Here is a 12,731-nt window from a genome sequence, read left to right as displayed (position 1 = left end):
AACACAAGAAAATATTCTGAAGGAGTTGTAAACCTATTTGCACTTCCATAATTCAATGTCAATACCAATTTCCAACATTCTTCTGTATTCAACAAAAAAAAAAAAAGCCATACAAGTTTGGATAGAACAACTTTGAGGTGAGTTAAATGGTGATTAAATATTATTTTGATGAAATCCTAAGGGAGGCACAGTGGCTCAGTGGTTATCACTATCACCTTACAGCAAGAAGGTCTCTGGTTCAAGTCCTGGCTGGGTCGGTTGACGTTTCTGTGTGGAGTTTGCATGTTTCCCCCATGTTAATGTGGGTTTCCTCTGGAGCTCCGGTTTCCCCCACAGTCTAAAAACATGCACTCTAGGTGAATTGAATGAGCTAAATTGGACAGTGTATTTGTGTAAATGCGAGAGTGTATGGGTGTTTCCCAGTGTTGGGTTGCAGCTAGAAGGACATTTGCTGCGTAAAACACATGCTGTATGCATTGGCGGTTCATTCCGCAGTGGCGACCCCTAATAAATAAATGAATTACGCCAAATGAAAATTAATAAATTAAATCCTTTTGCAAAAATTGGTGTGTGAAAATTGTTTGTCACAATACTTATTAGCTTAATTTGTAAGCTATTAAACCTTTATGAGAATCCCTAACTTATAGTTGAGAAACAATACCATTACCAGAAGATTATTTTGAGTGAATACAAGAACAGGTGAATCAATTGTCCAACTCGATTCATTTGAACGTACCATCAGAGCGACACGGTTCACTAAAGTGAATCATTCTTACAACGCAGGCAGATTTCTCACACTCGTTCTTCTCACTGACGAAATACGTCTTGAAGGATTGAGTCTGTATGCGGTTTTGTGCCGCATTTGGGTCGTATAATTGTGAAGGAAACCGTAGTCGTTCACAACTACATGTACATGTGATTAAGACAAAAATCGAGCTAAATCTCCTTCATGTGATGTGCAAATAAGCAACCCGCCCCCATCCGACTGATCGAGGCTTATAGACAACCATCTATAATCGTGAGCACTTCTCTTCTAATGACACCAACACACACTACACCATCTGATAACAAACTAGAAGAGTCATAGTTAAGGTTAGCGATTAAGGATAATAAACTGGTTGCGGCAGAGAGGCAACAGTAGCTTATCTTTACTCTGTTTTTGCTCTTGGCAGAATAGAATCATTCAATAACACGAAATTATCGATCCTTTTTATCTATATAGTAACAGCTTCTAAATCAGCAAACATTTTCATTTTAAATATTCCAGTCAGCAGCCGTATTTTGTGGAAATTGTGCCACATGGTACATTTGCTTAATTGTCTCAGTAATAATATAGTGGCCTATTAAATAGCCTTAAAGTTGTGGATCTCTTTTAGATTCTTGTCATCATTTAATAATATATCATCAAAAAGAATATATAATATAATGCCGTTATAGTTCTGTGTTGCGAATGTAGTTTATCTGCTTATAGCTTATTTTTAGCCTACAGTGTTTTGTTTTATGTAATTCCAGTGGTTTTTATTTATTATTTATTTCATTATTTATTTTGATCATTCATTCATTCATTTTCTTTTAGACTAAGTTCCTTTATTAATCAGGGGTCGCCACAGTTGAATGAACTGCCAACTTATCCAGCATATGTTTTATGCAGCGGATGCCCTTCCAGCCACAACTCAACACTGGAAAACACCCATACGCTCTTGCATTCACACATACTCTAAGGACAATTTAGCTTATTATCCACCTATAGGGGAAACCGGAGCACCTGGAGGAAACCCATGCAAACACAGGGAGAACATGCAAACTCCACACAGAAATGGCAACTGAACCTGCCGGGGTTCGAACCAGCGATCTTCTTGAGGTGATCCAGCCTGATTTCACAAGGAAATGTACATATTGTACGTTTAGTCAGTTCAGTGGCTAATTCGTACGATTTTGAACAACTTTAAAAAGAAGGTGTGGCATCCAACCCCACCCCTGAACGTCATTGGGTGAAATTAGATCATACAAATTAGCCACTAAATAAAAAATTTATGAATTACCGTGAGATTGCGTTGCTCAACCATGATGCTCTAATTGGTAACACTTTATTGTAGGTCACAAGTCATGCTATTAGCTACTAGCGTATTACCTGCTTATTAGGCTAGTTAAGTAGTTATAAAGTATGATCTTATTCTGCATTACTAACCCTAAACCTACTAACTATTATTTAAAGAGCTTATTAATAGTTTATTAAGCTAACAGTGTCAGTTAAATGTTTGTTAATACTGTGAATTGTGACCTAAAAGTGTTACTGATTTATTTGAAACATATTTGTGTGTTACTATTATAATTATTAGATCATTTTAGGCAAATCCATTTAAGAATAAATTAGTTTGAAACCCTTTCCACTAATGAACACAATAGAAAGGTATAGAAACCATGACATGGTGGCTCAGTGGTAAGCAATGTCGCTTCACAGCAAGAAGGTTGCTGGTTCGAGCCTAGGCTGGGTCAGTTTGCATGTTCCCTTGTGGTTGTGTGGATGTCCTCCGGGTGCTGTTTTCCCTTACAGTCCAAAGACATGTTGCGCTATAGGTGAACTGAATAAACTAATTTGGCTGTAGTGTATGAGTGTGCATGTGAGTGTGTAAGGATGTTTGCAGCAGGAAGGGGATCCGCTGCGTAAAACATATGATAGAAAAGTTGGCAGTTCATTCCGCTGTGGCAACTCCTGATAAATAAGGGACTAAGTCGAAAAGAAAATGAATGAATGAATGAAGTTGGCGGTTCATTCCGCAGTAGCGATCTCTGATAAATAAGGGACTAAGCTGAAAGAAAATGATTGAAAAAACAAATTCATTTTAAAGTAAAAGTCAAACATTAATTTTCCAACTCTAATTATTTAATTCAATATTCAACAGGCCTTTTCTCTTCAATAAAAAGTGAAAGCAAGTCCTCAAGAAGGCTCTTTGTGTTTTTAGCCTGTGAATGAGATCACACTGTAGGTAATCTTCGATAGTGTTTACTTTAGAGAGCACCTAACAGCTTCCTTCAGAAGATGGATTGTAGTAATAAGGTGTACAGTCAGCTGCCTTCAACATTCTGAATGATACAGTGCTTGAGCCCAAAGCAAGCCATTATAATAACAGGGATTTCCTGTAGAGGAGCGGTGGAGTGTGCATGGCGAAGGTAAACCGCCGCTGTTGTTTATGCATTGCAATGATTATGATGAGACATGTCTGTGAGGGTCAGTTATGCCGAACATCCATAAAGATGGATGGACAGCAGTGTTCACCCACCCTCTGTTCCAGGCAGAGGCGGCTGTTGTGTAACAGGAAAGAAGATGAGAAGTAAAAAACGCCCACAAACACAAGCTGGAACAAAATACTGCATCTAAAGATCTCTGCTGTGAACGGTATACTTTTTATAATGCATTGCTCACGAGTTTGTTAAGAGTACACTGTTAACAATCTTTGTAAACTACACCGCATTCAACTGTAATTTAAGCTGTATTTACCTGTAGGACAGTAATACAATATGTTATTGTATTTTAAACAGTCATTGTGAAAATAACTGTATATTATACAGTACAATTTACAACATATAATTTAGGATATATTTTTTATTCTTTTATTTTTATCACAAAAAATAGGGGGAAAAAATAGGAAAGATAATGACAATGTAAAAAAAAGTTTTTTTAATTGTTGCAAATTTATTACAAATAAAAAAACCTGAAAAATCACGTGTGTATAAGTATTCACAGCCTTTGTCGTGAAGCTCTAAATTGAGCTCAGGTACATTCTGTTGTCACTGATCATTCTTGAGATGTTTCAGTAGCTTAATTGGAGTTCACCTGTGGCAAATTCAGTTGATTGGACATGATTTGAAAAGGCATACACCTGTCTATATAAGGTCCCAGGGTTGACAGTGCATGTCAGAGCACAAACCAAGCATGAAGACAAAGGAATTGTCTGTAGACCTCAGAGACAGGATTGTCTCGAGGCACAAGGCTGGGGAAGGTTAAAGAAAATTTTCTGCTGCTCTAAAAGTTCCAATGAGCACAGTGGCCTCCATCTTCCATAAGTGGAAGATGTTTGGAACCTTCAGGACTCTTCCTTGAGCTGCCCGGCCATCTAAGTTGAGTGATCTGGGGAAAAGGGCCCTAGTCAGGGAGGTGATCAATAACCTGATGGTCAATCTATCTGAGCTCAAGCGTTCTTCTGTGGAGATAGGAGAACTTTACAGAAGGACAACCATCTGTGATGCAATCCACGAATCAGGCCTGTATGGTAAAGTGGCCCGACGGAAGACACTCCCCGCCTGGAAATTGCCAAAAGGCATCTGAAGGACTCTTACACCATAAGAATCAAAATTCTCTGGTCTGATGAGACTAAAATTAAACTCTTTGGAGTGAATGCCAGGCGTTACATTTGGAGAAAAGCAGGCAGCGCTCATCACCAGGCTAATACCATCCCTACAGTAAAGCATGGTGGTGGCAGCATCATGCTGTAGGGATGTTTATCAACAGCAGTAACTAGAAGACTAGTCAGGAAAGAAGTGAAAGATGAATGCAGCAACATACAGAGACATCCTGAATGAAAACCTGCTTCTGAGTGCTCTTGACCTCAGACTGGGGGGACGGTTCATCTTCCAGCCGGACAACGACCCAAAACACACTGCCAAAATATCAATGTGGCTTCACAACAACTCTGTGAATGTCATTGAGTGGCCTAGCCAGAGCCCAGATTTAAATCCTATTAAACATTTCTGGAGAGATCTGAAAATTGCTGTACACCGTCGCTTCCCATCCAACCTGATAGAGCTTGAGAGGTACTGCATTGAGAAATAGGCAAAAATTCCCAAAGACAGGTGTGCCAAGTTTGTGGCATCATACTCAAAAAGACTTGAGGCTGTAATTGCTGCCAAAGGTGCATCAACAAAGTATTGAGCAAAGGCTGTGAATACTTATGTACATGTGATTTTTCAGTTTTTTTATTTTTAATAAATACATGAATTTTGAAACGTAAAACATAAATAATAAATTGTCATGCGAGTTGTTCTGGCCTTAGATTTCCAATCCCTCAATACTGTAAAAATAACATTGGCATTACTGATTTGTGCTATTGTAAAAGCTCATTTTTAAATGTCAACAAGTCACCCAGCTTTGGATGTTGATTACGATCGACACTAAGTGAATCTATATTTAGGCAGACTTGACGCTCCGCATTTTTGACATGGGCCACAGCTGCTCTGTGTGTCTTGTGCATTGACCCGAGGCTCTGATGTGATGCCACTAGTTGCTGCAGAAGCTCTGATTGGATTTATTTTTTGAATGCTTTACAGAACAAGTGCCATGCTAATGCTGCCAACACACTGGTGCTGACCATCTGTCCACTGAGAAACACGGAGGAGTAGAAACGGCAGTGACACAGTTGAAGAGCAGTGGGCAAATGAACACCACTGAAACAACACTGATCTATTCAGAAACACTCTCCAGGGCTTCTCACACTGAGCTTAATCCCTGTTTATCAATCATCGTCGTAAACTCTGCTTTTAATTCAATTCAAGTTTATTTATATGCCGCTTTTTAATTATTGTATACAATAATTACTGTTTCAAAGCAGCCCACTGGTATAGAGGAAGTGGGTTACGTTATATTTTAAGGTGGAAAAAGTCACATGATAAGGAAAACACAATGATAGTGAATAGATAATGTTATACTCCCATTTAGAGAAACTTGTGTTGGTGTGCTTCATGCAAACAGGTTGCATTTGTGCAATGACAATCAACAATACAGGTGTTAATCCAGGGTTTATGAATGCACATAACCCCAGGTTTAGAAGAGTTAACTATTGCAAGTGCATGTGGAAAAGCCCTTTTGATGGTATTAATATCATCTCTACGCACACAATCTCGTGACTTACCGCCATCCCATCTGGCACTTGATCGAAAGCTGAAGGTCATGGGATCTTGTAACCAGGTTTTGTGGTCCACCATAAAGAAAGCATGGTCTCCAACCTCTCCTTAGTTATCTTCAAAACACAGAGCACTACAGTACAGAGACATCATTAAGCTGGATTTAGGACGCTTTAATTTAATGGGTCATTCCATAATAGATCAGGTCAGTCATCAGCAGAACTCAGAGAAGGAGATTCTCATGACATAATCTCTGCCATAATATTCAACTGCAGTACATGCAATAAAGAGCTTATGATAGATGTTATCACATGATCTTTCCTTGGTGAATTATCTATAAATAAAGTGCTCCATTTCTAATGCACTGTTCAGTTCTGAACTGGTGTTTTAAATCATGACTGGCTGTAGCTAGTAGAAATTAAAATATGCAATTTAACCGAAGAAAGTCAAATAGGTTTCAAACAAGAGAAAGGAGAGCAAAGACAGAATTTCCTTCAGTTTTGGGTGAACCACCCCTTTAAAACGAGGGCTGTCTGAGCAGCAAGTGCTGTGAAATGCTCAAAAGGACATTATCAGAACAGTCATGTTTGGCAAACTGTTGCCCAGGCTGTGGATTAAAGCTAATAATATTGTTAATAATGTTCAGTTTCTGTTTACTAGGGTTGTGACTGGAATGAAATCTGCTGCGTAATGCCCCATTCACACGGGGCGTCAGCTTCTACACTTCCTATTCACTGTGAATGGGTGACATCAGGCGTTGCCGAACTGCATTGTGGACCCGTCGGTGCCGCTTTGCTCCCTGCAGAAATTGGGACTTGCTCAACTTTTCAAGCGCCGACGGAAGCGTCAGCAAATCAGATCGCTGTATGCAAATACACCAGCTCAGACAGTGGCCTATTGCTGATTAATTTCATTGGCTGACGCTGCTTTGATGATCGTGTCAGCCCAAACTTCAGACACGCCCTCTGTGAAGAGTTGAAGCTGAAGCCCCGTGTGAATCCAAGTGGTGCTCGCTGCAGAGCCATTTGAGGAGAGCTGAGCTCCAGCGAGGGGGAGCTTAGGCTTGAGCTCCACCTTTTTTGCACTTCTTCTATGAGTGATGTCACTGGGGGTAGGGTTAGGGGTGGGGTTGGTGTACGCATTAAAACAGCTTACAGGAGGAGGAGCGACAGCTCATGCTCCCCCTTGCTGGAGCTCAGCTCTCCTCAAATGGCTCTGCAGCGAGCACCCTCTGAATGGGGCGCAAAACATACAGGTATGCCGGAATAGCTGGTGGTTCATTCTGCTGTAGTGACTCCAGATAAATAAGGGACTAAGCCGAAGACAAATGAATGAATAAATGAATGAATCTTAAGTTTCTTACACAGACTAATCTTTTCGCTTTACATTATATCAGCGTGTCACCAGGAGCTCAAAAAAGTAACCATTGGCTGCCATTAGTCCCGCAAGTACCATGGATTCAGCTTAAAATCTTCTACTGAAGAGAAAGTCATCTTAAATAGCCTGAGGGTGAGTAAATTAACAAGAAATATTCATTTTTAGGTGAACTATTCCTTTAAATTTTTTTTTTTTTTACTTTCTTTTCATCAAAGGAGGAAGTACATTTTCACAAACATGCAAATGATTTCAGGGATCATGTGACACTAAAGATTCAGCTATGCATCAGGAATAAACAGAATGATAAAAATCAGAATTTTTAAAAACTGTTATATTTGACAATGTTACTGAATGACATATATCCAGCCTTGGAAATGCACTGTGGCAGTGGGGCCGCGATTATGGAAAACTTTGCCCCTTGAGATTATAATGGCTCCATAACTATCTATTTTTAAATCACTCCTAAAATCTTACCTGTTCAGCTTGGCCTTTTAATATTATTTTAATAGTCCTTTCTACTGCTTCATTTTTAAATGTATTCAGTCAATTCTCTTGGTTTATTTTAATAATTTTATAATGTCTCTTCATCTTACTCTGTCTTATGTAAAGCACTTTGTCACCCAGCAAACCATTTTGTGTTTAATAGACATGTAATATACATCTAAGCATAGACAGCTTGGCTAAATCAAGGCTAAACTTGGGCTGTCAGTGAAAATGTTATAGACATCCATGAATAGCCCAAAACTATCAAAATGTGTAGTCATTCATTTCTGTTTATTTGATGACTAAGCTAGTTTTGGCCTATTCTTAGACGTCTATTAGATTTTTACTGACAGCCCAAGTTTAGCCTCTGGCCCGGGTCTAGAGTACACAATCAGGTTTTGCTTGGCCCACATGCCTCAGTGAATTAAGATGCATAGTCTGGCTTCCAGACAAGGGTCAAACATTGACAATATCTGGGTCAAGTCACAGCCAAGTTAATAACTCAAAACCTGAACTGGGCCAGATAGGTTGGTGTGTCACGATTGCAATTAAATTAACAAACCCATGAAGCATTGCGCTTTAGGAACACTATGTGTGTGCTTTTTCTCAAAACGACCTGATGGCAGAATTATTTTCTTTATTAAAGATTATTTTAATGTATTTTAAATTAGGGTCAAGACAGGCCAAATTTACATGTCCCACATATAATTTTTAACATAAGGCACAAATCTTGCATGCCGCCTTAAAGACGGTGCAACCTCTGCCAAACCCGGGTCATGTTTGGCCCACATGCTGTACGCCAGTGCTAGATGAATGCCTGCTGTGCCAGCTTTATGCCAAATCTGGGCCAGGATTCTTTGCTACCTGGGACTATATTTAGACGTCTATTAGACATCTTAAAAAAATGCTAGTCTTGTAGTTTTTAAATATGCTTTATAACTAAATGACCTTGAACTTGGAAATGTTTAATATCATTTTAGGTAGCACTTTAAAATAATGGTCCATTAATTCATTTATTTATTTATTTTCTGGCTGAGTCCCTTTTATTAAACCAGGGTCGCCACTGCGAAATCAACCGTCAACTTATCCAGCATATGTTTTACGCAGCGGATGCCCCTCCAGCTGCAACCCATCACTGGGAAACACCCATACACACTCATTCACACACACAAACATTCATTCATTTTCTTGTTGGCTTAGTCCCTTTATTAATCAGGGGTCGCCACAGCGGAATGAACCGGTAGCTTATTCAGCACCTTTTTACACAGCAGATGCCCTTCCAGCCGCAACCTATCTCTGGGAAACACACACATACACTACGGACAATTTAGCCTACCCAATTCACCTATACCACATGTCTTTGGACTGTAGGGGAAAATGGAGCACCCGGAGGAAACCCACATGAACACAGGGAGAACATGCAAACTCCACACAGCCGAGGCTCGAACCAGTGACCTTCTTGCTGTGAGGCAACGATAATGGTCCATTAGTTCATATGTTTACTAACATGAACTAAAAACAAAACAAAAAAAAACTTGTACAGAATTTATTAATCATAGTTCAACATTTACTAATGCGTAATTAAAAAAACAAATCCATGCTTGTTTATATTAGTTAACGCATTATAAGTTAAAATTAACTTTATTTCCATTAATAGTGCCATAACAAAGATAAATGAATACTGTAATAAATGGATTGTTTATTCATGTTAATAAACACATTCACGAACATAAACCAATCGACCATTATTGTATAGTGTTACCCGTTTTTAAATATTGTAACAATCTAGTACAGCAGCAACTTATAAACAACTTCCAAAGACGATTTGCATTTACAAATCACACACAACTCAATGACCTGATAAGGCAGCTCTTCTTCTTGTCAATTTGCATTTACAAGACTTTCCCAGTGGAAAGCACCTCTGACATGGAAACCTTGGCTGCCATGGCAAAACGCCACAGAATTAAATATTTACTACTTCAGTCACTGACCAGACAGAACCATAAAACAGATTCATTCAGCCACAGCTTTCACAGCCCAGGTGCACACTGACATTAAACCATTAGCTCTGCATACTGATTAATTAACAACCAGTCATCAATTTCGCTCAAGTTACTCTGCAGTTTGACTAATACATCACAGAGAAAGATAAATCATACATTTTTGGTTGATTTTTAAGCCAACGAGAAGATCAGCAGTGTGATTCATATCCGGAACATTCTCCACAGCAGTTTATCATGTGCTCTTTGTGTTTTCTCATATCCTACTAAAACCAGCAAATGTGTAACTTGAATTCGAGTCAAAAGTGTGTAAATGTGATTACGTCGCACGCAAACATCCGGCTAGAGCTTCATCTCTTACATGCTTTCTGACGACTTAATTCAATTACTATGGAGTGCAGATTTCCGCTCACATTACAGGAGGTCAATGCAGGTCATCTTTCTTCATTCAGAGAACTTGGTCATTTTAGTGGGGTCTAGAGTGTAAATCCCACAAATGGAGCAGAGTCAAAATGAGTATCCATATTTTCCAGACAAGGTTACTTGTGTAAATGAGTGTGATTTTAGATTTGGATACTTTTATGTTATTTATTTTTAATATTAGGTCTTGCAGTGGGTGCTGTCACCTCACAGCAAGAAGGTCGTTGGTTCAGGCCTCGGCTGGGTCAGTTGGTGTTTCTGTGTAGAGTTTGCATGTTCTCCCATTGTTGGCGTAGGTTTCCTCTGGGTACTCTGGTTGCCCCCAGAAGTTCAAAGACATGCGCTATAGGTGAATTAGGTAAGCCTAAACTGTCTGTAGTGAGTGAGTGTGGATGGGTGTTTCCCAATGATGGGTTGCAGCTGGAAAGGCATCGGCTATGTAAAACATATGCTGGATAAGTTGGCAGTTCATTCTGCTGTGGCCACCCCAGATTAATAAAGGGACTAAGCCGAAAAAAAAAAATGAATGAATGAACAATTATGTTATTAATATTTACAAGAATGTTGCTTTAGCTTTTATTTTTATATTAAATATTAATGTAAAAGGCCTATATAGGTTAATAGGTTTATTTTTACTTCAGTTTCAGTTTAAGTAACTTATTAATTACGTTTTTATACATTACATTTTTATGTTTATAGCTTTAACTTACAGATTACAGATAAAGTTAGGTACAGATTTGTCGGCTGAACATCCATGATGTGACTCTCCCGTTACACCACTTCACAAAGGTGCTCTATTGGATTGAGATCTGGTGACTGTGGAGGCCGTTTGAGTCCAGTGAACTCATTGTCATGTTCAAGAAACCAGTCTGAGTTGATTCGCGCTTTATGACATGCCATGTTATCCTGCTGGAAGTAGCCATCAGGAGATGGGTACACTGTGGTCATAAAGGGACGGACATGGTCAGCAACAATACTCAGGTAGGCTGTGTGGCACCAAGTGTGGTCTTCTGCTGCTGTAGCCCATCCGCCTCAAGGTTGGACATGTTGTGCACACAGAGATGCTCTTCTGCATACCTCGGTTGTAGCGAGTGGTTATTTGAGTTACTGTTGCCTTTCTATCAGCTCCAACCAGTCCAGCCATTCTCCTCTGATCTCTGGCATGCCACGTCAAGCTCAAAGTCATATAAATCACCTTTCTTCCCCATTCTGATGCTCGGCTTGAACTGCAGCAGATCATCTTAACCATGTCTACATGCCTAAATGCATCGAGTTGCTGATGATTAAAAATGTGCGTTAATGAGCAGTTGGACAGGTGTACCTAATTAAGTGGCCAATGAGCGTATATATAGCTTCACTTGTTTTTCATATTAAGTAATTTGAGGACTTCTAGAAATATTTGTCTTTTGAGCTTTCATTTTCCTGCTCTGTTTATTATTTCTAATTTTGGTCTTCTTTTAATATGTCTATATTCATCCCATTTCTCATTTCTCATAGTTTTATTATACTTTCAGATAGCTTAATTTACTCAAAATTACTTTAAAATTTCTACATAGCTTCAGTATGATTTTAGATTGATCAATTTTAGTACTAAGTTTTATTTATTACTTTAGTACTATTTTTAACCAAATATATTTGTACATTTAGTATGATGTATGTATGTATGTATGTATGTATGTGTGTGTGTATATATATTTAAACATTTTTTTTATTACCAAAAAAAAAAAAGGAATTGGTTAAAGCAATTCCTTTCAAACATGCCATACACAAATTAGAAATGCAAAGTCATCTCTTGTTTGGGAGATAAAGAGTTCATTTTCCTCAGTTTCTGGTTAATGTGTAAGCATTTAAAGGGCAGAGAACTACAAATATGATGTTTCAGTCACTCTCCAATGAAATGAATGTGGGTAAAGGATCACTGTATTATTCAAACCCCGTTACTTTCACCTGAATGGCTGATTTCCAATCTACATCAATCTGAATCTTTGGGCATCAGCAAACAGACTGGATTGCAATGAAGGAGACGACTGCGTTAAATGTGTGGCTGTGGGTGTGTAGATGACTCTTTCACACACTCACACCAAACACATCTGAATAAATCAGGCCATGCAATTTTCTGCTTTCTGCTTTAACATTAAAGCCACAGATACACTCATGTATCTTTGTGCCAAACAGACTAGAGTTTACACACACACACCTCAAAGACAAACATTCACCTGACTACACTGAGACTATGTCAATAAACAGACTCTGCTATCACCAATGTTTAACCAAACATGTGTCTGTCCAGTCTAATGGTGACTGAAAATATACAGTAGCTGCTGCACAAATTGCTTCATGGAGAACTTTCTCTTTCTATTAACTAATGTCAGAAAAAAAAATCTAAGGTGACCACACGTGGGTGTTGAGGCAAAGCAAAAAATGACAAATCTCTGCCAATAAGCACTAAATTAACTGAAGAAAATAACATACTCTTGTTCCCTTCTCAAGTCTATGGCAGCACACAAAACAATACAGTAAAGAGTTGTGAAATTAAGCACACAGATAAAGGAC

Source organism: Danio rerio, chromosome 17 (genome assembly GCF_052040795.2).
Source record: "Danio rerio strain M-AB ecotype USA chromosome 17, GRCz13ab, whole genome shotgun sequence".
Taxonomy (NCBI): Eukaryota; Metazoa; Chordata; class Actinopteri; order Cypriniformes; family Danionidae; genus Danio; species Danio rerio.
This window is presented reverse-complemented; position numbering follows the sequence as displayed.